The following is a 27,040-nucleotide window of genomic DNA, read 5'->3' as shown; positions in this document are numbered from 1 at the left end:
AAGTGGCAACATACACTCTTGTATGAATATTGTAGTCAGGAGGTATGAGGGTAGAGGCTCCATGAGGGTCAGTCATCACATGGCTGACCAGGAATCTCTCTCTTCTTAGTGCCTGCCATAAGTATACATTGGAAGTATTTATCAGCTGATATTCAACCTAAATGACCATGACATGAAAGCGCCTTCCTTTCAAGTTCTGGAGTGGGACTTGAGTTAGTATTATTTTTGTTAATTTAAACTACTTTTCTACTAGAGAATAGGAGCAAGGATAGCAATTTATTGTCACGTGTATTTTACAAAAAAAAGTGATAAGTTTTATAAGTTGCCATACCAAGGTGCCTAAATTAATGACATAATCTTAATGTATTTCATTTTTGTTCACTTGAAGACACTACTTAGGTATTTATCTCTTACATAATTTAACACTTTTATAATTTACCACTTAGTTTCATCAAATTTCCACTTTTAATAAACTGCCATTTCAGAAGCCCTCACATTGGCTTCAGTTCATATTAAGCCCACTCATTCCATTAGCTCACTCTGCTGGACCCTTGCCATAGCCACCCTTTCTATAGCTTTCAGGCACAACCAAGCTTCAGTAGTTAGTCCCCAATAACAGTAGCTAATTGACAAACTGCCAGTGACCTACTTACAGTTGACTGACAGTTAATTGTCAATTTGCAATTATTCAAAATAAAAAACAAGCTTAAATTTTAGTTCACAAAAAAAAACAAGATCTGTATTAGTTTATCTCCTACTCACCCTGAAATCCCACACTCATCAAATTCCCATTTTAGAAGTCGTCACTCTGTTCCCATTTTACATTAATATCAGTTCACTCAGCTGTACTTTTAGTTAATTACTGTTTGGTTTCTTTCAGGTTAGATCTTCTGCTAATGTGTTTTGTGATTACAGCAACTGAGAGTTTATAGTGTTATCCTCTCTCTCTCTCTTTTTCTCCTCTCTGTGTCCTTGTTCTTTTGTATTCAGAAGCTATACCAGCAAAGGCTCATAATGTATAAGCTGAACAACTCGTTCCCTGGAGGTTCACCAATTGTGCAGTGTGGACATCATAATCCCAAAGCATGTAACAATTTTCTGACACTCCACAGGAGTCACACATTACTGTTGGTGTCTTATGTTCCTGCTCAAAAGCCAAACTCAATTCATCTGAAACTGCTTCTAGAAAAAAACCATTAATGTTAGTTCATAGAGTTCCTCATCATTTACATTTCCCTGAGCTGTATCATAATATCTACATAACTTTCAGCTCGACTATAAATGATCAGAGTGCTACAGAGTTTCCTTAAATTTTTACCAGTGTTCTTTAGACATGAACTCACAAGTAAGAGTAACATATTTTACAAAGTTATAGTTCATAGGGTCCATTTATTTAAGACTAAACATAAAATAAAGTTTTCATTTTAAAAAGGAGGGTTTCCTAACTCAGTACGTTGACAGGCCGACGAGGGGAGAGGCCATTTTGGATTTGGTGCTCGGCAATGAGCCGGGCAGGTGTCAGATCTTGCGGTGGGAGAGAATTTTGGCGATAGTGACCACAATTGCCTCACATTCTACATAGCTATGGAGAAGGAGAGAAGCAGGCACAATGGGAGGATATTTAATTGGGGAAAGGAAACTATGATGCTATCAGACGTGAGTTGGGAAGCATGGACTGGGAGCAATTGCTCCATGGAAAGGGCACTATAGACATATGGAGACTGTTTAAGGAACAGTTGTTGCGAGTGATGCATAAATGTGTTCCTCTGAGACAGGCAAGAAAGGGCAAGATAAAGGAACCTTGAATGACAAGAGTGGAGGAGCTTCTCATCAAAAGAAAGAAGGCAGCTTACGTAAGGTGGAGGAAGCAAGGGTCTTGCTCAGCTCTAGAGGATTACAGGCAGGCGAGGAAGGAGCTCAAAAATGGTCTGAGGGGGCACGAAAAAGGCTTGGCAGGAAGGATTAGGGAGAATCCAAAGGCATTTTACACGTATGTGAGGAATAAGAGAATGATCAAAGAAAGAGTAGGGCCGATCAAGGATAGCATAGGTAACTTGTGTATAGAGTCTGAGGAGGTAGGGGAAGCCCTAAATGAGTTTTTTGCTTCTGTCTTTACTAAAGAAAAGGACCTTGTAGTGAATGAAACCATTGAGGAGCAGGTAAGCATGCTGGAACAGATAGAGATTGAGGAAGCTGATGTGCTGAAAATTTTGACAAACATTAAGATTGACATGTTGCCAGGGCCAGACCAGATTTTCCTCGGCTGCTTTGGGAAGCGAGAAATGTGATTGCTTGGCCGCTTGCAATGATCTTTGCATCCTCGTTCTCCACCGGAATCGTACCTGAGGACTGGAGAGAGGCAAATGTAATTCCTCTCTTCAAGAAAGGAAATAGGGAAATCCCTGGCAATTACAGACCAGTCAGTCTCACGTCTGTCGTCTGCAAGGTGTTAGAAAGGATTCTGAGGGATAAGATTTATAACCATCTAGAAGAGCATGGCTTGATTAAATGCAGTCAGCACAGCTTTGTGAGGGGCAGGTCATGCCTCACAAATCTTATTGAGTTCTTTGAGAATGTTACTAGACAAGTTGATGAGGGTCAAGCGGTGGATGTGGTGTATATGGATGTCAGCAAGGCATTTGATAAGGTTCCCCATGGTAGGCTCGTTCAGAAGGTCAGGAGGAATGGGATACAGGGAAATTTAGCTGTCTGGATACAGAATTGGCTGGTCGACAGAAGACAGCGAGTGGTAGTGGAAGGAAAGTATTCTGCCTGGAAGTCAGTGGTGAGTGGTGTTCCACAGGGCTCTGTTCTTGGGCCTCTACTCTTTGTAATTTTTATTAATGACTTGGATGAGGAGATTGAAGGATGGGTTAGCAAGTTTGCAGACGACACAAAGGTTGGAGGTGTCGTTGACAGTATAGAGGACTGTTGTAGGCTGCAGTGTGACATTGACAGGATGCAGAGATGGGCTGAGAGGTGGCAGATGGAGTTCAACCTGGATAAATGCGAAGTGATGCATTTTGGAAGGTCGAACTTGAAAGTTGTGTACAGGATTAAAGACAGGATTCTTGGCAGTGTGGAGGAACAGCGGGATCTTGGTGTGCAGGTACATAGATTTCTTAAAATTGCCACCCAAGTGGACAGGGTTGTTAAGAAAGCATATGGTGTTTTGGCTTTCATTAACAGGGGGATTGAGTTTAAGAGCCGTGAGATCTTGTTGCAGCTCTATAAAACTCTGGTTAGACCGCACTTGGAATACTGTGTCCAGTTCTGGTCGCCCTATTATAGGAAAGATGTGGATGCTGTGGAGAGGGTTCAGAGGAGGTTTACCAGGATGCTGCCTGGACTGGAGGGCTTATCTTACGAAGAGCGGTTGACTGAGCTCGGACTTTTCTCATTGGAAAAAAGAAGGAAGAGAGGGGATCTAATTGAGGTGTACAAGGTAATGAGAGGCATAGATAGAGTTAATAGCCAGAGACTTTTTCCCAGAGCAGAAATTGTTAACAGAAATTGTTAATCGTTTTAAGCTGTTTGGCGGAAAGTATAGAGGGGATGTCAGAGGCGGGTTCTTTACGCAGAGAGTTGTGAGAGCATGGAATGCGTTGCCAGCAGTAGTTGTGGAAGCGAGGTCATTGGGGATATTTAAGAGACTGCTGGACATGCATATGGTCACAGAAATTTGAGGGTGCGTACATTAGGTTTACCTTACATGAGGATCAATGGTCGGTACAACATCGTGGGCTGAAGGGCCTGTTCTGTGCTGTACTGTTCTAAAAAAGGTATTTACAAGAATTACTAACCTTTCCAAAATGTTATCCACAAAGGCATTTCTCCTGCATTATCTCTAGGTAAAAAAAATTGATCCTTGAATGACAGTCACTTGCTTTTTATATGGTTCCGTAATGCTGTATTAGCTTCACATTGACTGCTTGGCTGAGAGCAAACAGTTAATTACAACCCAATCATTAGAAATTCCTAGACCAGAGATACCTGTCAAAAAGGAATACAACTAACTTTGTTTTGCCCACCTCACAGACCTAGCCCATCCTCCCACCTTTGACCCATCTGTCAATCAAAATTACTAACCCCAACATTGAAACTGAAAGGCACGTTACAGAGTCATAAAGGTGTGCAGTACGGAAAGAGACCCTACAGTCTAACTCGTCAATGCCATTCAGATATCCTAAATTAATCTAGTCCCATTTGCCAGCATTTCACCCATATCCTCTAAACCCCTCCTATTCATGTACCCGTCCTGATGCCTTTTAAATGTCATAGTTGTATCAGTTCTTACCATTTGCAGAAGTAGCTAGACATAATTATTTATGACCATGAGATTTTGTGTGTATGTATACACTGTATCAACAGGACTCTTGTGGAGCAGGGTAGTGTCCCTCTCTGGAAGGCCTGGGTTTGACTCCCACCAACTGCAGAGGTGTGTCATAACACATAGAGTCATAGAGATGTACAGCATGGAAACAGACCCTTCGGTCCAACCCGTCCACGACAACCAGATATCCCAACCCAATCTAGTCCCACCTGCCAGCACCCAGCCCATTTCCCTCCAAACCCTTCCTATTCATATACCCATCCAAATGCCTCTTAAATGTTGCAATTGTACCAGCCTCCACCACTTCCTCTGGCAGCTTATTCCATACACGTACCACCCTCTGTGTGAAAAAGTTGCCCCGTAGGTCTCTCTTATATCTTTCCCCTCTCACCCTAAACCTATGTCCTCTAGTTCTGGACTCCCCAACCCCAGGGAGAAGACTTTGCCTATTTACCCTATCCATGCCCCTCATGATTTTGTAAACCTTTATAAGGTCACCCCTCAGCCTCCGACACTCCAAGGAAAACAGCCCCAGCCTGTTCAGCCTCTCCCTAAACCTCAAATCCTCCAACCCTGGCAACATCCTTGTAAATCTTTTCTGAACCCTTTCAAGTTTCAATACATAAGAAACAAACGACAGGCAAAAGTAGACATTGGGCCACTTCAAACTGATGCTGGAAGCCTAGTGATGGGAGATAAGGAAATAGCAGGAGAACTTAATAAGTACTTTGCATTAGTCTTCACAGTGGAAGACATGAGTAATATCCCAACAATTAAAGGGAGTCAGGGGGCTGAGTTGAGTATGGTTGCCATTACAAAAGAGAAAGTGCTAGAAAATTGATAAATTGATTAAAATTAAATTAAAATTGATAAATCTCCTGGCCTCGATGGGCTACATCCTAGAGTTCTGAGGGCGGTGACTGAGGAAATAGCGGAGGCGTTGGTTGAGATCTTTCAAAAGTCAGTGGAGTCAGGGAAAGTCCCGGATGATTGGAAGATCGCTGTTGTAACCCCCTTGTTCAAGAAAGGATCAAGACAAAAGATGGAAAATTATAGGCCAATTAGCCTAACCTCGGTTGTTGGTAAAATTCTAGAATCTATCATTAAGGATGAGGTTTCTAAATTCTTGGAAGAGCAGGGTCCGATTAGAACAAGTCAACATGGATTTAGTAAGGGGAGATCATGCCTGACAAACCTGTTGGAATTCTTTGAAGAGGTGACAAGTAGGTTAGACCAGGGAAACCCAGTGGATGTGGTCTACCTAGACTTCCAAAAGGTCTTTGATAAGGTGCCACACGGGAGGCTGCTGAGCAAGGTGAGGGCCCATGGTGTTCGAGGTGAGCTACTGGTATGGATTGAGGATTGGCTGTCTGACAGAAGGCAGAGAGCTGGGATAAAAGGTTCTTTTTCGGAATGGCAGCCGGTGACAAGTGGTGTCCCACAGGGTTCAGTGTTGGGGCCGCAGCTGTTCACATTATATATTAATGATCTGGACGAAGGGACTGGGAGCATTCTAGTGAAGTTTGCCGATGATACAAAGTTAGGTGGACAGGCAGGTGGTACTGAGGAAGTGGGGAGGCTGCAGAAGGATCTAGACAGTTTGGGAGAGTGGTCCAGGAAATGGCTGATGGAATTCCATGTGAGCAAATGCGAGGTCTTGCACTTTGGAAAAAAGAATACAAGCATGGACTACTTTCTAAACAGTGAGGAAATTCGTAAAGCCAGAGTACAAAGGGATCTGGGAGTGCTAGTTGAGGATTCTCTAAAGGTAAACATACAGGTTGAGTCCGTGATTAAGAAAACGAATGCAATGTTGTCATTTATCTGAAGAGGGTTGGAATATAAAAGCAACGTTGTGCTACTGAGACTTTATAAAGCTCTGGTTCGGCCCCATTTGGAGTACTGTGTCCAGTTTTGGTCCCCACACCTCAGGAAAAACACACTGGCACTGGAACGTGTCCAGCGGAGATTCACACGGATGATTCCTGGAATGGTAGGTCTAACATACGAGGAACGGCTGAAGATCCTGGGATTGTATTCATTGGAGTTTAGAAGATTAAGGGGAGATCTAATAGAAACTTACAAGATAATACATGGCTTGGAAAGGGTGGACACTAGGAAATTGTTTCCATTAGGCAAGGAGACTAGGACCATGGACACAGCCTTAGAATTAGAGGGGGTAAATTCAGAACAGAAATGCAGAGACATTTCTTCAGCCAGAGAGTGGTGGGCCTGTGGAATTCATTGCCGCAGAGTGCAGTGGAGGCTGGGACGCTAAATGTCTTCAAGGCAGAGATTGATAAATTCTTGATGTCACAAGGAATTAAGGGCTACGGGGAGAATGGGGGTAAGTGGAGTTGAAATGCCCATCAGCCATGATTGAATGGCGGAGTTGTGTCAATGGGCCAAATGGCCTTATTCCACTCCTATGTCTTGTGGTCTAAGTTTCACAACATCTTTCTGATAGGAAGGAGACCAGAATTGCACGCAATATTCCAACAGTGGCCTAACCAATGTCCTGATCAGCCACAACATGACCTCCCAACTCCTGTACTCAATACTCTGACCAATAAAGGAAAGCATACCAAACGCCTTCTTCACTATCCTAGCTATCTGCGACTCTACTTTCAAGGAACTATGTACCTGCACTCCAAGGTCTCTTTGTTCAGCAACACTCCCTAGGACCTTACCATTAAGTTATAAATCCTGCTAAGATTTGCTTTCCCAAAATGCAGCACCTCACATTAATCTGAATTAAACTCCATCTGCCACTTCTCAGCCCATTGGCCCATCTAGTCAAGATTCTGTCGTAATCTGAGGTAACCTTCTTCGCTGTCCACTACACCTCCAATTTTGGTGTCATCTGCAAACTTACTAACTGTACCTCTTATGCTCACATCCAAATCATTTTTGTAAATGACAAAAAGTAGAGGACCCAGCACCGATCCTTGTGGCACTCCACTGGTCACAGGCCTCCAGTCTGAAAAACAACCCTCTACCACCACCCTCTGTCTTCTACCTTTGAGCAGTTCTGTATCCAAGTGGCTATTTCTCCCTGTATTCCGTGAGATCTAACCTTGCTAATCAGTCTCCCATGGGGAACCTTGTCGAACACTTTACTGAAGTCCTTATAGATCACATCTGATCAAGATGACTAGAAATACCTATACTGTGTTAACTAAGGCTAAAATGCTTTATTTTTGTCACATCCTCTACAACTTGTTTGATGGAAAATAATCACTGTATTGCTCGTTTCTTCAGATTGGAAAAAAGAAGGCAGCAGGAAGCTAACAAAACTGAGGACTGACCTAGCATACAGATTGAAAGATGGAATTCTTTGAGTTCCTGTCTGACTCGTAAGTGTAATTCATAACAACCCGATACTGTACGCACTCATATATTTATACTGTATGGAAACAGACCTTGCAGTCCAACCAGTCCATGCTGAATATAATCCCAAACTCAGCAAGTACCACCTGCCTGTATCTGACACATATCTCTCCAAAACTTTCCAATTCATGTATTTAACTAAGGGTCTTTTAAACATTGTAACATCCACCAATCCCTAAAGAATTTGCCCCTCGTGTCTTTTTAAATCCCTCCCCTCTCAACTTGAAAATATTGCTCCCCAGTTTTGAAATTCCCCCATCCTTCAAGACGTGACTGCATATAATATCTATATTTAAATTACTTACCAACACAGAACATTGAAAAGTACAGCACAGGAATGAACCCTTCAGCCCACGATGTTGTGCTAGACATAATGTTCAAAGTTAAACTAATCCCTTCTGCCTGCCCTGGGTCCATGTCCCTTCATTCCTTGCATACTCATGTGCTTATCTAAAAGTCCCTGTAACACTCTATCATATCTGCCTCCACCATTAACCCTGGCAGCACGTTCTAGGGCGTAAAAAACGTGCCCACACATTTCCTTTGAACTTTCCCTCTCTCACCTTAAATGCATGCCTCCTAGTATTAGACATTTCAACTCTGGGAAAAAGATCAATCCTAACCAGAAACTATTCTAAAAACTTTTCCTTAATATCACAACATTAGCAGTCATGCATCTCTATTGCACGCATATCAAAACACAACAAGCTGTTTAATCTAATCTAACCCTGTGAAATATTAGCAGAACTCTACAGCATACATAGGTACATTTTCCATAAGTACAACTCTGCCTTTGAGTCTGACACTGATATACAATTTCCTGTACTTCACCTGAACTTCCAATTTTATCACTTAAATAGCAATATCAACAGTGCAATTCCTTGGCAACATGGTGTTGACAGACTTGGAGTTACATGGCTATACAAATGATATTTAATTCCAGAACTAGAATGACACTTAGCTTTCTTCACTGCTGATAGTGTTATTTATTCTGGTATTCATTGGATGAGGACTAGAAACTAACACATTCAGCGACTCATCTCACTGTGGGTGCTGGCATATCTTATGCAGCCCCAAGGTGATTTCTTCTGTTTACATTGGCAGAGAAATACAATTCATTGAGCTGATTGCTATATTATAATAGATGTCACTCTATTTTGTATACACTTTCAATCAATTATTAAATTAGAAATGTTATGATTATACCAAAATATGAACAGAAATTTGGTTAGATTGCAGTATTCAAACACACATGCTTTTTTTCCTTGTGAATTTCATGCTCTTCAGGAACAACTGAACAAAATACTTTCCTACTTTTCATCACTCAGTCTACTAAACCTCAACAACCTGCACATGATTTGGAGATGCCGGTGTTGGACTGGGGTGTACAAAGTTAAAAATCACACAACACCAAGTTATAGTCCAACAGGTTTATTTGGAAGCACTAGCTTTCGGAATGCTGCTTCTTCATCAGGTGGTTGTCCAGATGAAGGTGGACAACCCTCCAAAAGCTAGTGCTTCCAAATAAACATGTTGGACTATAATCTGGTGTTAAACCTGTTGGTCTATAACCTGGTGTTGTGTGATTTTTAACAATCTGCACAGTGGAAGCCCCTTTGTCCTACTCCAACAGTGTGGTACTACTTTGCCTTTACCAATGGGTGGAAGCATTAAAGGAGTGGAGAAGGGAAAGCCAATAGAAATTACCTACCTGAACTTCCAGAAAGACCTTATTAACTCATCACACGTGAGATTGCATGTAGATTGCTGTGGTATCAGCAGAGATTTGAAACACTTGATTAGGAATAAGATTCAATCTTGCAGTACAAAACCTTGTAGTTAATGGATTTGTTTCAACCTGGAGGCATTTTACAGTTTTTTTTTAAAATTCACTCGTATGCTGTGGGTGTTGCTGACTGACCAGCATTTATTGTCCATCTCTAATTTCACTTGAGAAGGTGATGGTGAACTGCCTTCTTGAACTGGTGCCATCCATGTGTTGTGAATATACCCACAATGCATTTAGGAAGGGAATTCCAGGATTTTGAACAAGCAACAGTGAAGGGACTGTGACATATTTTGAAGTTAGGATGGTGAGTGACTTGAAGGGGAATTTAAAAGTGGTGGTGTTCCAATATATCTGCTGCCCTTGTCCTTCTAGATGGAAATGGTCATGGATTTGGAAGATGCTGTCTAAAGATTAGATTACTTAGTGTGGAAGCAGGCCCTTCGGCCCAACAAGTCCACACCAACCCGCCAAAGCGCAACCCACCCAGATCCATTCCCCTACATTTACCCCTTCACCTAACACTACGGGCAATTTAGCATGGCCAATTCACCTAACCTGCACATTTTTGGACTGTGGGAGGAAACCGGAGCACCCAGAGGAAACCCATGCAGACACTTGGAGAATGTGCAAACTCCAGTCAGTCACCTGAGGTGGAAATTGAACTCGGGTCTCTGGCGCTGTGAGACAGCAGTGCTAACCACTATGCCACTGTGCTGCCCACGGTTAACTTCTGCAGTGCACCTTGTAGATAATATACATTGCTGCTATTGACCGTCAGTGATGGAGCCAATCAAGCAAGCTGCCTTGACCTGGATGGTGTCAAACTTCTTAAGTGTTATTGGTGCTGCAGTCATCCAGAGAAGTGAGGAGTATTCCAGTACGCTCCTGACTTGTGCCTTGTAGCTGGTGAACAGGTTTGAGGATTCGGGAAGAATTACTCTCCACAGTGCTCCTAGCCTCCTGTACTGCCTGTATTTAAATGGCAAGTACACTTGATCAATGGTAACCCTCAGGATGTTAATAGTGTATGATTCATGCTCTTCTGGAACAACTGAACAGAAAGCTTTCCTACTTCTCATCACCCAGTACCTTGATCAGTCTACTAAACCACAATGACCTGCCGATTTAGAGATGCCGGTGTTGGACTGGGGTGTACAAAGTTAAAAATCACACAACACCAGGTTATAGTCCAACAGGTTTATTTGGAAGCACTGGCTTTCGGAACGCTGCTTCTTTATCAGGTGGTTGTCCAGATGAAGGTGGACAACCTTCCGAAAGCTAGTGCTTCCAAATAAACCTGTTGACCGTCAAGGGTCAGTGGGTAGATTATCTCTTAATGGAGATAATCTTAATTTGGCATTGTGTGGTGTGCATGTTACTTACCACTTATTAGCCCATGCCTGGCTAATGTCCAGATCTTTTAAACATGGACTGCTTTAGTATCTAAGGAGTCATGAATGGTGCTGAACATTGAGCAATTATCAGCAAACATCCCCACATCTGATTTTATGATGGAGAAAAGGTTATTGATGAAAGTTGGGCCTAGGGTACTACTCTGAGGAACTCCTGCAGAGATGTCCTGGAATGAGATGACTGACCGCCAACAACCATAACCATCTTCTAATGTGCCAATTATGACTCCAAACAGCAGAGTTTGCCTCCTGAAGCTCTGTGATAACACAATTGATCAAATGTGGCCCACCTCACCTCTGGAATCCAGTACTTTTGTCCATGTTTGAATAAAGCTTGTAATGAGGTCAGGAACTGGGTAGATCTGGCAGAACCAAACTGGGCGTCAGTAAGTAGGTTATTGGTGAGCAGGTACTGTTAATGATACCTTCCATTAGTCAATGAAAGCAAGCATGCAGGTGCAGCAGGCAGTGAAGAAAGCTAATGGTATGCTGGCCTTCATAACAAGAAGAATTGAGTATAGGAGCAAACCGGTCCTTTTGCAGCTGTACATGGCCCTGATGACACTGGACCTGGAGTATTGTGTGCAGTTTTGGTCTCCAAATTTGTGGAGACCAATTCTGGCTATTGAGGGAGTGATGTGTAGATTCACAAGGTCAATTCCTGGAATAGCACGACTATCATATGTTGAAAGATTGGAGCAACTGCGCTTGTATACCATTGAGTTTAGAAGGATGAGAGGGGACCTGATTTGAGATGTATAAAATTATTAAAGGATTGGACACTCTGGAGGCAGGAAGCATGTTTCCGCTGATGGGTGAGTCCAGAACCAAAGGACACAGTTTAAAAATAAGGGGTAGGCCATTTAGAACAGAGTTGAGGAGAAACTTCTTTACCAAGAGAGTAGTGGATATATGGAATGCTGTGTCCCAGAAGGCAGTGGAGGCCAAGTCTCTGGATACTTTCAAGAAAGAGATGGATAGAGCTCTTAAAGATAGTGGAACCGAGGGTTATGAAGATATGGCAGGAACAGGATACTGATAGTGGATGATCAGCCATGATCATAATAAATGTGGTGCTGGCTCGAAGGGCTGATGGCTTATTCCTGCACCTATTGTCTATGGTCTATTCATTCATGACCAAGAGTAGACTGATGGTGTGGAAATTGGCCAATTTGGATTTGTTCTGCTTTTTGTATACAGGAAATACCCCTGTGCAATTTTCCACATTGGTAGGTAGGTGCCAGTGTTGTAACTGTAGTAGAACAGTAACAGTTGAGATCCCTTTACCTTAACCAAGCTACTGTTCATTGCCTTGTCTAATACTTAGGTTCCATTCTCAAGAAAAATGAATTTGATTTGTTAGACATGACCTTCCCATTGGCTCTCTCTCATCAGCCCTAATTTGCCTTAAGTGCATGGTTACTTTGTCTTTAATTATATACTCCAATAACTTACCCATATGGGCAATGTTTGTTATTTGATAATTGGATGACTTTTTTCATTGGTGGTTGGGTTTATTTATATATAATTAAAACTTGCTTACAACAGATGTTAAAATAGCAAGTTTATAATTTCTTAATTTTTCTCACTTAAATAATAGAGTTGTATCAGCTGTTTTCTAATAAAAAGGGAACAATTCTGGAATTGAGAGAACTCTGGGATATTAAGAGTAAAGCAATTGTAATTTCCTAACTTTAAAACCTTGGGTTGGGAACCATTAGACTCTGGGTTTTTGTTAGTCATTAGTGCTCTAAATTTAATCCAGTAATGTTTTTCCATGCAAGTTTCTTTCCCTGTTTCCTTTTTGCAGCACATGCCTTTTTTTCCCCCCTTCCTTTCATTATATCTCTCTCCCTTCACTGGATCTACACTACTGTTTACATTGGATGCCAGAAGAGGTAAGAGATAACAATGTAAAACCAAAATACAATAATATGCAAGACTATAAAGAGGCTGAAGTGAATAGGAAATTGGGATGTCTTAATTCAACTATTCAATATAAACCATATTACACTCATTTGTCTTTATAGATTTGCTAGTCAGATTGCATCTAGAATACTAAGCTCAATTTAGGTTTCACAAGCTAAGTTACCTTAGGAAAGGTCTGCAGCATAGCAATAGCAATGATTCCTATCTTCAAGAACACCATCTATTTAGGCTCAAAGACTTGATCTACACACAGCACAGATTTGGAGGTGCTGTCCTAGAAATGTATAATATAATCAATGGACTAGATAGTCTCCTGATTTATAGATTGGGGAGAACAAGAGGCTGTGAGTTTGAATATTATAGAAACAGGCATAGACTGAATACTAGTTGGTTAATTATCTGAGTATTATGACCCTCCGCAATGTAGCCTAGAGTGATGAGCAATTATCTGCATACCTTCAAGAGGGAGATGAATCAGTTCTTGATATGACAGAGGTGTATCATGTAGAAGGTAAGTGTTTTGATACAGATAATACTAGAGTTGTGTGATTTCATGGATGACTTTTCACCACCCAGGGAATCAGGGAGAAATTTTCCAAAGTACTTTTGCCTTTTTTTTTTCTTCGCTTTTGGTCACCCACTGAAGATTATATGACTCAGGTGGGGTTTGTGAGCTTTGTGGATAGGAGAGGAAAGGAAGAAGCTATAATACTCAGTATTGTCTTCCAATGTGAAGCAGACTGATGAACAAATTGGCCTCTTGCTTGGCAATTTTGAAGGTTCTCTGGCCAGCTCATTTCATTTCTGCTCATTATGATCTGCTGATCTTAGATTTTTACCTGGCTTATCCCAAGCAGATTTAAGTTCATATACATGTTACAACTTTCTCACGGGACCAGTTGCACAATATATTGTTTCATTTGATATTAAAGGTAGTACAAAATTAACCAATGCAGAAAAATCTTTGAGCATTTTGCACTGAATGTGTCTGATTTAACTTGAATTAACGTTACCACGCCCCCCCACCCCACCCTCCAGTCACATCTCTCCAGTCCTTCTTGGTGGTTATGTTGTCTAATGCTGAAGTTAATCATTGCTTTATTTCATGCCTCCTGGCTAATAGCAAACAGTTCCTTGAGATAGTAGCATTTTCTTTTTCCTTTTCTCTTTCCCTCCTCCCAGTTGTGGGAGATCTTTACTAGCGTCAGTCAACAGACACTTTACTATGTTGATGCAAAATGGAGACGGTGCTTTCGGCTTACAATCTTGCTTTCATATCCAGAATGACCTACCAGATGCTTCTCCCAGTATTAGTCTTGGTGGTATTCTAAGTTTAATATTTTAGGATAGTTCAAGTTCACTAGAAGGGAAATAAACAAATTCAGGAATTGTATCTGATATCATGCTTTGAAATGGAGTCAGTGTTTGGGGAAAAATAAGCTAACTTACCAGTGTTTACACCTCCATTGGATGAAAGCGGAAATGGCTGCATGACTACATAATTGGCTGAGGAACAGAAAAGCATTCTGAAGTGTTAAGCCATTATTGTCCAAATTGGAAGTGTTCCGTACTGTCCCTTAGGGATTACTACTTGCACCATTGTTGTTTCTGATTATAAATGATCTAGATTTGGGTATATCAGATATAATTATTACAAGCGCAGATAACAAAAATCTCAATGTAGAAAACATGAACAAGATTAATAACAGACTCCAGAAAATATTGAGACACTGGTGAAGGACCAGACACATAACAGAAACTTAGCACAGGAAATTAAGATGAGTAAATTTGGGAAGAATTAGGAAAGGCAATGAATATCTGTTCATTAAATATGAAAGTGGTAGGATAAGTTCAGGAGGCTGTTCAAATGACATGGATCCTTTTTATATTTAAAAAAGCAAAAAGTACCAAAGCAAATAAGGACGTTATATTGAATCCTTCAGAAACTTAGATCTTCAGGAAGAATGTCAAGGGTGACAGTAGAACTACTAGCTTAGTTAGCTGAGCTGGAAGGCTTGTTTTCGGATATTTCATCACCATTACTACGTAACATCAGTGAGAGTCTCTGAAGCGCTGGTGGTATGTCCTGCCTCTCTATTTATAAGTCTTGGTTTCCTAAGGTGGGTGATTGTGATTTCTGATTTGTTTTTTTTCCAAGGGAAGGTAGATGGGTTATAAATCAATATATTTATCGATGGAATTCTGGTTAGAATGCTATGCCTATAGGAATTCTTATGCGTGTCTTTGTTTTGTTTGTCCTAGGATGTGTTGTTGTCCCAAAGTGGCGTCCTCCTTTGTATGTATGGAAACTGATGATAGTGGGTAGTGTCTTTTGCTATCTAGTTGGTGTTCATGTATCCTGGTGACAAGCTTCTTGACATTACAGAGCTTTTCACATCAATTAACATCGACCTGGCCAAAGAAACATTGGCATCACTACTAGGAAAACCAGGACCACTAACACCAGACAGCACCAACCTTCTCAGCAAAGACAACATCCTCAAGCTAGTGTACCTGTGCCTCACCACCCACTTCACATTCAATAATGAGTCTACAAACAAATCAATGAAGCACCTATGGGATCACCAAAATCAGGGCTCATAGTAGAAACAGTAACAAGCTGCCCTCCCATCCATCCAACCCAAACTTTGGGTCTGCAAAACAAATTAGACAGAAGATACAACACCATCAACAATAACCTGACAGGCATAAAATTCACAAAAGGAGGAGAATGACAACAGACGCTCATTCCTAGATGTGACAGTTGAACATACAGTTAATGGAGAGCTTCAAACCAGCAGCGCCTACAGAAAAACACGCCCGGACCAAATACTTAACTTCAGAAGCAATCATCCCAACACAAACTGAGCTGCATCAAGACATTATTTCAATTAGCTACATCTCACTGCAGCACCCAGAACCACAAACAGCAGAAGAAAAATACTATACAACATTTTCAAGAAAAACAGGTACCCAATAAACAATTCACTGATTTCCTCAGAAATAAACCCAAACAAGCAGATACAACACAACTAATAACTATAGCCACATTACCTTGCATCAAAGACATATCAGAAGTGAATTCCAGACTACCCAGACCCCTCTGCATCATGGTAGCCCACAAAGCCACCAATACACTTAAACAGCAACTAATGAACCTAGTATTTATCAGCAAGGCTAACATCATTTACAAAGTAGCATGCAAGAACAGTTTTAAACAAAACGCTACAAGTAGCCAAACAAGCAGGAAATTGCCACCAGGATACATGAACACCAACTGGCCACCAAAGGACATGACCCACTATCACTAGTTTCTATACATACAAAGAAAGACACCACTTTGACTGGATAACACATCCATCCTAGGACAAGCGAAACAAAGACACTCTCTAATTCCTAGAGGCATGGCATTCTAACCAGAACTCTGTCAGTGAACACATTGATTTAGATTCCATCTACCTTCCCTTGGAAAAAAGAACTGGAAATTATATCACTTACTTAAGAAACCAAGACCTATAAGCAGAGGTGGGACATACCACCAGTGCTTCACCAGACTTTCTCTGATGTTATCTAGTCATGGTGATGAAATGTCTGAAGACAAACCTTCCAGCTCAGCAAGCTACCTTACTTACTTATCAACTTGAGTTGCAAATTTTCTCAAATTGCTACAAGAACAGTTCCAAGAAGATTTGAAGTATTTTTATTGTGTGAATTTAGAGAACTTAGTGGCAAAAGGGGCATAATTAGAAAGCAGATTTAAAACATTTGGCAAAAGTAATGTCAACTATTATGCAGCAAGTTAGTATGAGCAGGAATGCACTAACTGAAAGATTAGTAGCAGATTCAAACATTTTCTACAAAGCATTGGGGAAAATTTGAAGGGCTTTGTAGAAGGACATTGAAGAGATCATTGGCTTCACATGCTGTACTACTCTAATTTTTAAAACTATCCTTCATTTCAAACAATAACTTTCCTTCAAGTAGTATCCTTCTGATGAAGGGAAAAAAGGCCATTCGGCCTATTGTATCTGCACCTAATCTCCAAATGAGCTGATATTAGTGCTATTCCCTCGCCTATTCCTTATAACTATGCACATTCTTTCTTTTTTGATAACTCTATTTTCTTTTGAAAGCTTTGATTAAACTCCCCTTCACTAAACTCTATGGACCTTGGCCACTTGCTGCATGAAAAACCTTTTCTTTGTGCTGCTTTTGCTTCTTTGACAATTGCCTTTAAATTTGTGCTCTCTCATTTTCATCCTTTCACAAGCAGGAGGTTTCTTTCTGTCTGTTCAGATCAATGTTTTTGAAATCTAGTACAAAACTTCCCTCATGTCTTCTCTTTTCCAAATACTTTGCCAGTTTATCTTTATTCTGGATTAGTGGTGCTGGAAGAGCACAGCAGTTCAGGCAGCATCCAAGTAGCTTCGAAATCGACGTTTCGGGCAAAAGCCTGATGAAGGGCTTTTGCCCAAAACGTCGATTTCGAAGCTACTTGGATGCTGCCTGAACTGCTGTGCTCTTCCAGCACCACTAATCCAGAATCTGGTTTCCAGCATCTGCAGTCATTGTTTTTACCCAGTTTATCTTTATACCTAAAATTCGTGATCTCTGGAGATCTTTTCTTACCTCCTTTCTTTTGAAACTCCCAAGTTAGTTAAACATGAATTTTCCTAAACAACACTGCATTGGTATTCATTTGTTCATGTGACTACTGCATTATTTTTGAGCTATTTGTCTTTGTCTTTATTGAAAGATAAAATGGTGATGTGGGGGGGAAGCGGTAGGCTGGGGAAGGTAGCTGGGAAGGTGCTAGATAGATACAGGTGGAGGGTGATGTGATAGGTCAGTGGGGAGGGCAGAACAGATAGTTGAGAAGGAAGATGGACAGGTCAAGAAGTTGGTGCTGAGTTGGAAGGTTGGATCTGAGATGAGGTGTGAAGGTCAAATCACTGAATATATATAAGAACTTGGCTGATTCATTTCACAATCCCATTCTCCTGCCTTCTCTTCAACTTTTGATCCCCATAAAAGGTGAGAACCTATTTATCTTTGAATAAAATTTATAACCATGTCTTCGCCTTCATGGCCTATGCAGCAATGAGTTCTACAGATTCACAACGCTCTGAAGAAATTCCTCTTTCTCAGTGCTAAAGGCTGTGTCTCTCCAATTAATGGAAACATCTCCATGTCCACTCCATCCAAGTATCTCAGTATTCTAAGTTGCAATCAGATCATCTCTCATCCCTCATCCTTCTAAACTGAGTACTGACCCAGAGTCCTCAACTGCTCTTGATATGACAAGCTCTTCATCCCTGGGATCTTTCTCGTAAACCTCCTCTGGCCCCCTTCAAAGCCAGCACATCCTTCCTTGGAGGGTCCAAAACTGCTTACAAGTTCCTTTGTTCAGATCATGAATATATGACATGAATAGTTGCAGTCTCAACATTAAACCCTGTGGATCTCCTCCAGTCACTGGCCCTTTTATTACTCTCTGCCTTCTGCCAGTCAGATAATCATCTATTCATGTCAGTACCTTGCCACTAACACCCATGGTGCTTATCTTATTTAGCAGCAAAAAAAAAGTGGACACTTCGCATAATTCTTAAAGTACTACAGAAATAATGATTCAAGAATAATAAAAGATGACAGTACTTGAAATGCTGTGGCCACATTTGCACAGATAATAGGACCAAGTGAAGGTGGTACTAATGATCCAAATCATTGAGCAGAGGCATTTGGAGGAGGAGAAGGAGGATGATATAGTTAAGTGTTGGTATGGGAGATATCATGGAAGGTTGACAAAAGGGTGTTGTCAAAGGCTGGAGAGGGATCAAGGAATATGAGGAAGGGAATAACATTGTAAATTAGTGACTGAAGATGTCAATTGTAACTATGATAAGGACTGTTTCAGTGCCATAGCAAGGATAGAAAGCTGACATGGAGGACTCTGGTCAACTCAGTAGTCATAACCTACTAATTAGAAATTGAAGTGTGGTTAGTATAGGCAAATTGGGTCTTTCAGCCCACAGTCTGGGCTGAATTTAAGTCCTGCTTCCAGAGGTGAGAATCTAATTTACTGCATCATTCAATACCATCATTTATATTTCTTCAATCTAACTTCATGATGACATTACATGTTAGTTTACTAGCACCTTCCTCTTTCTATTAAATAAATTTGCAAAACTTTTGAGTTGCTTCTGTGTTTTTTGTGGAAAGCCTACTTGATAGTGTATTCCCATACATTCAGAAATGTCCATCTGGTTAATGAACTGCATCATGAGTGAGTGGTTTTTCTTTACATGTGTATGTGTGTGTATATGTATTTCCTCTTAACAGAATCATGAAACATGCAGCACAAAAATTACTCTCATGGTGCTTGAACTTGCTCTCTGAAAATTAATGAAACAGTTATGTTGGTTGGCTGAGATTAATGTTTGGGCCTAGAATTGAACACGTGGGTTAAATCATCACTTGGATATATTAATGTTAGTACTTTGCATAATAGCAAGCTGTATCTTTCTTTTGAATTTGAAAAAATAACAATAAACATGTTTTATTTTCCATTAAAGTTTGAAAATTGAAGTGTTTTTCAAGGACATAAGATTTCAAAATCATGCTTTATTTACTAATCAGTTAATCTTGTCCTTTTCAAATTAGTATAAATTAACCAAATTTTAGATACTTGTGAACCCAATATTGACTGAGGAGACACAAATATGCACTCCCTTGATGCTTAAACAATGTTCTCCTCCTCCAACTGATTGCAAATAAAATATTCCAATATCCTGAAATATTGCTCATCAATACATTTGACATAGACTAATCCATAATGATTTTATAAGCCAGCAATTGTCTCAAAGGGACTTGTATTCTATCAGTATTCTTTCAGCTTGCATTTATACAGAACATTTAACAAAGTAAAATATCCCACGCACTCCAGTCACAGTCAGACCTAGTAAAAATGAGTCTCCAATAAGTAGTCAAAGATTCTGCTGAAGATATGGATTCCTCAAGCTTTCTTTAAAGTGACTGAAATATAGAGAATTGCAAAGACTTAAGAATGGCTTTTTCTAGAATGTGAAGAAAGATAGCTAAGGATTTTCCCACTAATAGTGGGAATGCATTGAAACCAAGATTGGAAGAGAATTTACAGTCAGGAACAAGAACTATTGGAGGAAGATGGCTTAGTTGAGTATGATGAAAGCTGCAGAGATATCTCAGTGACAGGCGAATTGAAAGTATATGACCTTGACCTGGACTGTTTTGTGACAAGACAAAAATGGACTGAAGAAATTTGCAAAAGGAATGGTTAAAAGTGAACATTGATTTGAGTGGCAACAACAATTCCGAACACTTCATTGCAAGTTGGGGAAGTCTAGTAGCCTGCGATGACAAGGGATGGTCTAGATACAGAAACAAACTTGGCTAGAGACAAAAAAAAACTGCAGATGCTGGAATCCAAAGTAGACAGGCAGGAGGCTGGAAGAGCACAGCAAGCCAGCAGCATCAGGAGGTGCAGAAGTTGACGTTTCGGGTCTAACCCTTCTGCACCTCCTGATGCTGCCTGGCTTGCTGTGCTCTTCCAGCCTCCTGTCTGTCTAGTAGTTAGAGAAACCAGCACATTGCTCCATTAAGAGTGGAATGAAAAATGCCTGTGGATGAAGAGAAGAAATATGTTAGACTATCAAATCCTCCTTCACAAAAAGAGTAGTCAGAAACTATGAGAGGAGAGGCCAAGAAACCAAGATGTGAACTTCAGGGAGAGATGAATATCTCAAAGATATGATAGTTGAAGGCATAGTTGCTGGCAGAAGCTGAAGGTTTTAGCTTGAATCTTTTATATCTCAGCACTCAGAATTTAAGGTTCTTTCAGACTTATGAAAGGACACTGCCACACACAGTATTTCCAAGACACAATGCGGTTGCTTGTCACCTAACCATGAGAGGAACGGTAGAGTTGTTTAGAAATTCATTCTCTTCAAATGCCTCAGGACTGAACATTATGCAGGATTCCTAAAAGGCATCACGTGAATTCTTTTTTTTTTGGCTAATACCTAACGTGCACATTTTAATCTAGTAAATCTATGATGAATGTTACAAAGAAAAATGTTCTTTACATTTCTTCATGGAAATGCATTTCTAAAATCATAAACTCTGATACATTGGCTGTCTTTCTAGGTTTTGTCTAATTGAAACCAACCAAGTATGTTACAAATATGCCATATTCTGACAATTATTATTGCTATCTGTTAATTTGATTAGCTTTCTTTAGCATCTCTTATGCTCCCTGACAACCCAAGACCATTTGACCTGTTCTAGCAAAACAGTTATCCAGGCCAATGAACTTAACTGTGTTCTGCCCTGTAATAAAATATTGAGCAGTTATACCTTTACTTTCAGTAGTGCATTTTTCAATCTGATAGATGAAAATAATGTATCCAACTTTGTTTCAGCAATCCAAACATTAATTTTAAAATTGCCTCCAATGTTCCCTCTAAGACATGTGCAGAGCTGTTCCAATGTTCTGCATGTGGCAATTAGCTTTGGTTAGTCAATTGCGGCATTGACAGCTTCCAGAAGCTGCTGCTGTGCATTGGTCACAGAAGCCTGTGTTGCCAGTCTCTATAAAAACAAATTAGAGGGAATGCTGGTTGTTTTCACATTTGAAAATCAACTTTGGGAGTTGACAGGAAGAAGGTGGAGGTTACGTTTCTCCCATGCATCCACCACCTTTGACTTCCAAGGTTGTAAAGGTGATATTGTCACAACTCACTGGAATAGTGCACTGGAAATCAAGTTCCATTATTGCCAAAGTTAATCACCAATTTTACCTAGCTGACAAACTCGAATTAAAAGAAAACACTCAACAGGGTTCTATACTTATCAAGAAAATAACTTTTATGAACAAATTGTCTTTGGCAATTAGGAAACATGAATTGCTAACTTATGACTCTCTAACTGAAACTCCGTTCTTTTAATTCCTCCTCTCAAACAAACAGATAAGACATGGATATTAAGTGTGAAACAAACAAGTCAGCGACACCAGTTTGATAGCACCCAATTTCAAACACGAGAGTTGATTGTTGTCTTTCAGTTTCTTCCAATTCATTCTCGTTCTTTTGCTGTTGACACTATTCAATGATTGAGAATCTGTCCTTACATTGTCTTATTCTTCTTCCAACAGAAACAGGAGATTTGCAGAGAAAGGTGAGTGAAGACAGCTCATTGTTACTAAAGACTTTCTCATGCTTCCAACCAGGACAGAGATTTTCTTTAATGCTTTTTCTTTGATGCACTATCCCCACACCAGCCATGGGCACCTAGTCAGGAGCCAATTAAAATGTTGCTAAGCAATTGTTCCTTCATTTGGAACCCATCAGATGAGTGCTGTCTGCTTTTTGCTATCCTTGTTCCAGGAAAATGCAATATTGAATACAACTCAGTGTGCACCAGTAAAAAAAATTATTTTTCAAAACTGCAGCCATCTCTTTGGGTGAGAGCAGTTTTTTGACCACAATCCAAAAACAGGAAATAAAGTATAATATTTACACTATTTGAAATATCGTTAATTACAGGAAACAATTAAGCCCCTCTGAGATTGAATACCTTATTCTCGTCCAGGTTTGGGCCTTCAAAACACAGTAAATGCCTCATACAAAACTCAATTGGTATGAGGTTAATCTAAGTCTTTCAAGGGCATAGATGTACTTGGGAAGCCTTTGAACTGCCTTCCCATTCATCTGTTGATGTAGCAGGGAACAGACAGTAACTGTAAGAAAATGGGGTGAGGGATATCCCCTGATTGCAACCTGAAATCAGAATTTAAAGGTCTAATCTAAATTAAACTCTTTTGACTTTTGGTTAGAAATTAAAATTATACACTTGCAGGAATGTTGCAGCCAAAATATTTTTGAAATCATGAGCTACAATTTTGAATGTCTTTTTACTTAGTGCAGTGAACGTAAATAAAGGGTGACTTAGTAACAGGATACTGGCCTCTGTGCAGTTATTTCCATGAGTATGGGATTAATATTATGGGGACTCGGATACGAAAGCAAGTTTTATTACGTGGTATTTATGTTTACTTCAGGATCACTGAATGTGAGCTGAAAACTTGTAACATCATCCACCCAGGGAGACAACCATTTCATTACACCTACAGGGAGTGTTCATGCTCTTATCAAGTTCTCTTATACTAATGTTTGTAGATTTAATTTTGAAACAATATGTTGGAAGTCTCTACTTAAATTCAATTTCTCTTGTCATCTACATTTCCACCAGGGTCAGATAAGATTCATGCTCTAACAAATTTGATCAGTATCTAGATTATCTCCAAGCCTTGACAAAATTTCAAAGTCCTGATACTGTTCATGGTCACTTGACACAATATTCTTATCTGCTAAAGACATTCAATAATACCATTCATCATTAGCACAGACAACAGATGTTTTCCATTCTTACAATGAAACATGACTTTACATCCACAGAAGACAAAGTTGTCATCCTAGTTAAAAGTTGAAAGTATTTTTTCATGCCAGTCTCAAAAGTAAACTGCCTGCACTTTTGTTTTAAAAACCACAGGATATTTTTGTTGGAGCCCAGTGTTGTATTGTTAAGAATCCTAAATTTATACCGTTCATTAAAGAGTAAGGTGCTATTTGCTGTCAATAAAGTATTCCATTGGATGATAGTTGAATCAACAATTTCAACGAGTTTGAGGTAGGTAATTTTTAGCCAATTAGACAGCATGTACAAGGGACCATAGTTAGAAGGACCATAGCCAGCCAAGCAAGAGCTATAATTATTTTAATGGCCCCCAAGATATCACTTTGGTAGCAAAACAGATTGCTTTTACGTGCTGCTAGTAAGTTAAGTTATCAAACAACCGGAAAGTCAAAGAATATATTCAGCTAGATGGACAAAGCTTTAGGTTTTTTTGGCTTCAGTGACACACTTGGGAGTTTGGACTGTTTAAAAAGCTTGGACCTGGTACCATCATATTTAAGTAAAAGTATGTTCTGTTCAGTAACACCATTGCAAATCATGGTTGAAAGTACAATTGCGTGGATCTATCAATTAGCTTTTGAATCAGACTTTCTAATAGCCTAATAATCATTCCAGTTTTGTTCTACTGGCCTGAGATCAGGAAATATGTCCTCACCTTGGCATGAGAAATGGAACTAGATTAGGATGAGACTACATTAGGATACATATCCACCTGGTACTGGCTCATTTTTAAATAAAGATATGGAAAAAAACCGAATTGAAAACCAAGGAGACAAAAAATGTACAGCAATACCACAGATCAAACCAAGAAAATAACAACTCAGACGAGAACTAGAATGAAAATAAACTGATTGTGCTCATCTTGTTAATAATCAGAAAATAAATGAAGGAAAACATAAGAATGCATATCAACTATGGAACATCTTTTTTAAACATAATACATGCCTTTTCAGGAAAGGCATATAAAGAGTGATCAATACATCCTGGTAAAATTATTTTCTACTCACAAGACTGTCTTCAAATAACTCAATGATAAAATGAGTCACTACCACAGGTAAAGCTAACTTCTGAATATTGTTCTGAAGTTTCTAGTGATTAGAACAAGGAGAAAGTGAGGACTGCAGAACCAGATGGATCTCATAGAATGAGTTCCCTGATTGATTGGGGCTGTTAACTTGATCCAATCAGAGAGCCCTGGCTGACTGACATAAACAGGAGTGTCAGGGGTTGTGCTCAGTTTAGGAGCCAACTTTGAACTAGATGGGTCAGTGTCACGTACTATGCACCTGTAAATTAAAGGGTGACTTGGTGATTGGATATGGCCTTTGACGTTATTTCAAAGATGTTTATTATTACTGGGGAAATGCAAAGGAAAATATCAGGAACAGTTGGAGTGACATCACTGAGTCATAGAAGATGTACAGCATGGAAACAGACCCTTCGGTCCAACCCGTCCACGACAACCAGATATCCCAACCCAATCTAGTGCCATCTTCCAGCACCCGGCCCATATCCCTCCAAACCCTTCCTATTCATATACCCATCCACATGCCTCTTAAATGTTGCAGTTGTACCAGCCTCCACTACTTCCTCTGGTGGCTCATTCCATACCCATAGCACCCTCTGTGTGAAAAAGTTACCCCCTAGGTCTCTTTTACATCTTTCCCCTCTCACCCTAAACCTATGTCCTCTAGTTCTGGACTCCCCAACCCCAGGGAAAAGACTTTGCCTATTTACCCTATCCATGCCCCTCATAATTTTGTAAACCTCTGTAAGGTCACCCCTCAGCCTCCGACACTCCAGGGAAAACAGCCCCAGCCTGTTCAGCCTCTCCCTATTACTCAAATCCTCCAACCCTGGCAACATCCTCGTAAATCTTTTCTGAACCCTTCCAAGTTTCACAACATCTTTCCGATAGGAAGGACACCAGAATTGCACACAATATTCCAAAATTCTTCTGCAGTTTGAAACTATAACATCTTCTGTGAGATGCAGAGGTACTAGAAGCCATAGCAAGATGTTCAAGATGTTCAAACTTCCCAATTATTTTGCTACAAGTTACCATTGAGTATAATTTGAAGTGTTTTGATTATATCAAATACACAATGAAATTAAGGATTCTAAAAATTAATAAATTGAGCGTATCATTTTTCTAAATTTTTGTTTGACTCCTCCCTCAGCTTAAGCACACTTCCTCCATGTTAAGACAGCAAAAATTAATTCTCAATATTTGACTACCATCACCTGATTTTTAATACCAACTTTAACAAATTTAAATGGTTTAAAAAAGGGGGGAAAATGACTTAAAATGGCTATTGTGCTTACCTGACCAGATTGATGGTTTCAAGAAATTGGTTCAATAAACAACACCCAGTATGAATACATCAATATGTCATCAAAATGACAGATTTGTGTTTGACTTTTCTTTCATCTTGCTGGAAGATAAAAGATCCAACTGCAGATTATCTAGCTTTTTGTTGCAGGAGAAATATCAATGAAGACGAACATAGGAATACACAAGTGAACTCGATTTCAAGTAATAGCTTTTCAGTAGAGAGAACAATAAATCAATTTGTAACAGGAGAACTGGAATGTCTGCTCTTTCCTCCTCCCAGCCTTTCAAAGTTAACATCAATGAAAAGAAAGGATTTGAGGAGCATACGTTGGGAGCATAGGCTGTCAGGGAAGGATGTGGTGGAAATGTGGGACTTTTTCAAGGAGCAGATACGACGTGTCCTTGATATGTATGTACCGATCAGGCAGGAAAGAAATGGTCGTGTGAGGGAGCCTTGGTTGACGAGGGAGGTTGAATGTCTAGTAAAGAGGAAGAAGGAGGCTTACATAAGGTTGAGGAAACAAGGTTCAGACAGAGCAGTGGAGGGATACAGGATAGCCAGAAGGGACCTGAAGAAAGGGATTAGGAGAGCTAAGAGAGGGCATGAAAAATCCCTGGCGGATAGGATCAAGGATAACCCCAAGGCATTCTATGCGTATGTGAGAAACCTGAGAATGACGAGAACGAGGGTAGGTCCGATCAAGGACAGTGGTGGGAGACTGTGTATTGAGTCGGAAGAGATAGGAGAGGTCTTGAACAAGTACTTCTCTTCAGTATTTACGAATGAGAGGGACTGTATTGTTGAAGAGGAGAGTGTGAAACGGACTGATAAGCTAGAAGAGATATCTGTTAGGAAGGAAGATGTGTTGGACATTTTGAACAACTTGAGGATAGACAAGTCCCCCGGGCCTGACGGGATATATCCTAGGATTATGTGGGAAGCAAGAGAGGAAATTGCAGTACCGTTGGCAATGATCTTCTCGTCTTCACTGGCAACGGGGGTGGTACCAGGGGACTGGAGAGTAGCGAATGTTGTGCCCCTGTTCAAAAAAGGGAATAGGGATAACCCCGGGAATTACAGGCCAGTTAGTCTTACTTCTGTGGTAGGCAAAGTAATGGAAAGGGTACTGAGGGATAGGATTTACGAGTATCTGGAACGGCACTGCTTGATTAGGGACAGCCAGCACGGATTTGTGAAGGGTAGGTCTTGCCTTACAAGTCTTATTGAATTCTTCGAGGAGGTGACCAAGCATGTGGATGAGGGTAGAGCAGTGGATGTAGTGTACATGGATTTTAGTAAGGCATTTGATAAGGTTCCCCATGGTAGGCTTATGCGGAAAGTC

At 40.2% G+C, this 27,040-nt stretch overlaps 1 protein-coding gene across 2 annotated transcripts in view; it reads left to right on the top strand.

The window, feature by feature from the left end:
- The window catches only part of acbd4 (acyl-CoA binding domain containing 4), a 163,563-nt gene extending 140,942 nt beyond the window's left edge, over nt 1-22,621 (top strand). Inside the window, exon 13 of one of the 2 annotated variants that reach the window (XM_072561605.1) lies at nt 22,041-22,621. The gene's annotated coding sequence lies outside the window, so the exon portion shown is untranslated. Of the gene's footprint in view, nt 1-7,594; nt 7,611-22,040 lie in introns of those variants that run through there. The other variant, XM_072561606.1, reaches the window with a different exon arrangement.
- Nucleotides 22,622-27,040: the final 4,419 nt, after the last annotated feature.

Source organism: Chiloscyllium punctatum, chromosome 42 (genome assembly GCF_047496795.1).
Source record: "Chiloscyllium punctatum isolate Juve2018m chromosome 42, sChiPun1.3, whole genome shotgun sequence".
Taxonomy (NCBI): Eukaryota; Metazoa; Chordata; class Chondrichthyes; order Orectolobiformes; family Hemiscylliidae; genus Chiloscyllium; species Chiloscyllium punctatum.
Note: the sequence above shows the minus strand (reverse complement) of the source record. Positions and strands in the feature narration are given on the sequence as shown.